The 2,485-nt window shown below is 39.4% G+C and overlaps 1 pseudogene; it reads left to right on the forward strand.

The window, feature by feature from the left end:
* The first annotated feature begins 1,340 nt into the window (after positions 1-1,340).
* On the forward strand, positions 1,341-2,083 carry LOC148575580 (uncharacterized; annotated as a pseudogene).
* The last annotated feature ends 402 nt before the right edge of the window (positions 2,084-2,485 follow it).

Raw genomic sequence — 2,485 nt, forward strand, 5'->3', positions numbered from 1 at the left:
TACATTCTTGCAATGTATTCTCCCTTTCACAAATAAACATTTGTAGTTTTAGTTTATTTTGCTCCAGCAACAATGAAGGATGTTCATCTTTTGAGGGCATCAATTTTTTGAACAAGATTAGCTATCTCATCCAGCATATCAAAATCTCAAAATCCAAAATTATCATAATAAAGCAAAAAAGCACATCCAAATCACATTTATTTAAGAGAAGTATTTTTTAAAAAATAGAGCAAAAATTACTTATATATATATAATAACAATAATAAGGGTAAAGTATACTTTTTGTTCCTACGGTTTACAATTTTTTTTAAAAAATACTCCTAATGTTTAATTTTATTCAATTTTGTCCCCTAACATTTTTGATTTATTCAATTTTGTCCTTAATATTCTCGATTTATTTCAAAATTATCCCTAAACGTTTTCAATTTTGTCCCTACCATTTCAGATTGAATTAAGATCCAGGGATAATTTTGATACAAACTAAAAACGTTAGGGCAAAATTGAATACAATTAAACATTAGGAGTATTTTTGAAGAAAATCACAAACATTAGGAATAAAAAACATACTTTACCCCAACAATAATAACCTCACATTTTGCCTCTAAAGCTTTTAGTTTTCCTTCCAAAATTACCGCAAAGTTCTTTCTTAATTCGGGATTTCTGTTCTAAAACTCGATTTGAGATCAATCTGCACATAGTAGAAAATGAATAAAAAAGTTCAGCAAGAAATAAAAGAATCTAGTTTTCTTTCGCATGTATGGCATGATATTTTTTTCAAAAATCTTAGGGTTGTTTGTAAGACCCAAAACCTTTGAAAAAGGGGCTATCATTAGCTAATTTCAAATTCAGTGTTTCTGTAGCTTTAATTTCAGAAATTTCTTTATTAAAGAAAATTAAAGCAAGTTTTGATTTATTGAATTTGAGATAAGTTATGATTATTATCCAATTTGATAATTATTGGATTATTTGCTATAATTATATTATAAAGTTGATAGTTGTGAAATAATAAGGATTTTTATATGATTTGGATTAAATAATTAATATTTTAAATATTAATACTGTTACTTTGGAAAATAAAGGGTTTAATTATATTATTTCTAATTATTTTGATTTGGGCATTTTATGGAAAATAATTTGTACAATTGATGATCAAATAGTATTTTTCTATATGTAATTAGTATGGGATTTAATTTGGGTTTCAATTACTATATTACCCCATAATTTTATTAAAAAATTACCTAAACTACCCCTAACCCTAAAAACCCTAACCCAGTTAACCTTTCCCTCTAACCCTACAGCCACAAAACCCTCCCTCAACAACCAGCAGCAGCAACGCTGCAATGGAAAAGGAAAACGGAGGCAAAATCAGGGATAGGGGAAGAAGGGGGAAGCAGGGAAGGGAGATCCGAGAGGGGAGGAGGGCGACGCAGCCGCCGAGCCCGTCACTGTGCCGATTCGTCCCGCGAGGAGCTCGTGCCGTCGCCGATCATCCTTGCGCAGCATCAGAGGCAGAACCGCGACCTGAAGAGAGCGCGAGCCATAACCACCGATGGAGAAGGAGGAGCGAGCGCGGAGAAGGTGAAGTCGCCGCTGTCGCCGGCACCTCCAGCCCGCTTCACCGCCGAACGCGCCGTGACCTCTGCCGTCGCCAGTCTGGTTTGCTCTGCTGTCGTGCCGTTGAGGAGAAGGCCGTCCAGACACACCGAACAGGAGAGACAGAGAGATCTGAGGCTGAGCTGGGGTTCAACCACCATGCCCAGCCGTGCTTGCGTCGCCGGCGCCGCCTCGGTTGGAACTGTCGCCGTCAAAAAGGGGTTCAGGACGCCGGAGGTGTCACTGCGGGAGAAGAAAGCTGCATCTCTGTGATTCTGACCCCTAGGGATGGTTCTGTGACTTCCGGGACCACCGCTGGAGCTCCGGGCTGAGCTTCTGCCACTTGAGACACTGCTGCCGTCGCCGAAAAAGTATGCCGGTAAGGGTTTCGAACTTGGTTTTCGTTTCTTGTGGGATTATGGGAGTTTTATTGTCGCGGCATGTTGGTTTCAGTCACTATCGCCGGAGTCCGGTCGCCGCTGCTGCTTGAGGTGGCTGCCGGGGCTACCGCCAAACCGGTTCAGAGGCCGTTGCTATTTTTGTTTTCGTATTACAGTAAGTATTTTACGTTTCGAAAACCTCCGCGTTAATGTCCTGTTATGTATATTAAGGTCTTTGCGGTATTAATGTGTTAGGAGTTAGAATCCGGTTTGCTTATGCCGCTTGTAGCTGTTTCTGCTTTTGAGAGAGCAAGCAGAGCCAAGGTTTTGATTGCCGGTGATTTCGGGCCGAGCAAAAAGGAGTCAGTTAACGAGTTTGGGATGTATTTTCAACGTGTTGAGGTAGGGGCGCTTTCCAAAAACTATATTTTGTGTATTGGAATTATTACATATGGATACTAGTGCGAGATATTGTGTATTTGGTGATTGTATCTGCCTTATGTATTATTTGA

Source organism: Arachis ipaensis, chromosome B1, assembly GCF_059453495.1.
Source record: "Arachis ipaensis isolate K30076 ecotype BB chromosome B1, ASM5945349v1, whole genome shotgun sequence".
Classification (NCBI taxonomy): Eukaryota; Viridiplantae; Streptophyta; class Magnoliopsida; order Fabales; family Fabaceae; genus Arachis; species Arachis ipaensis.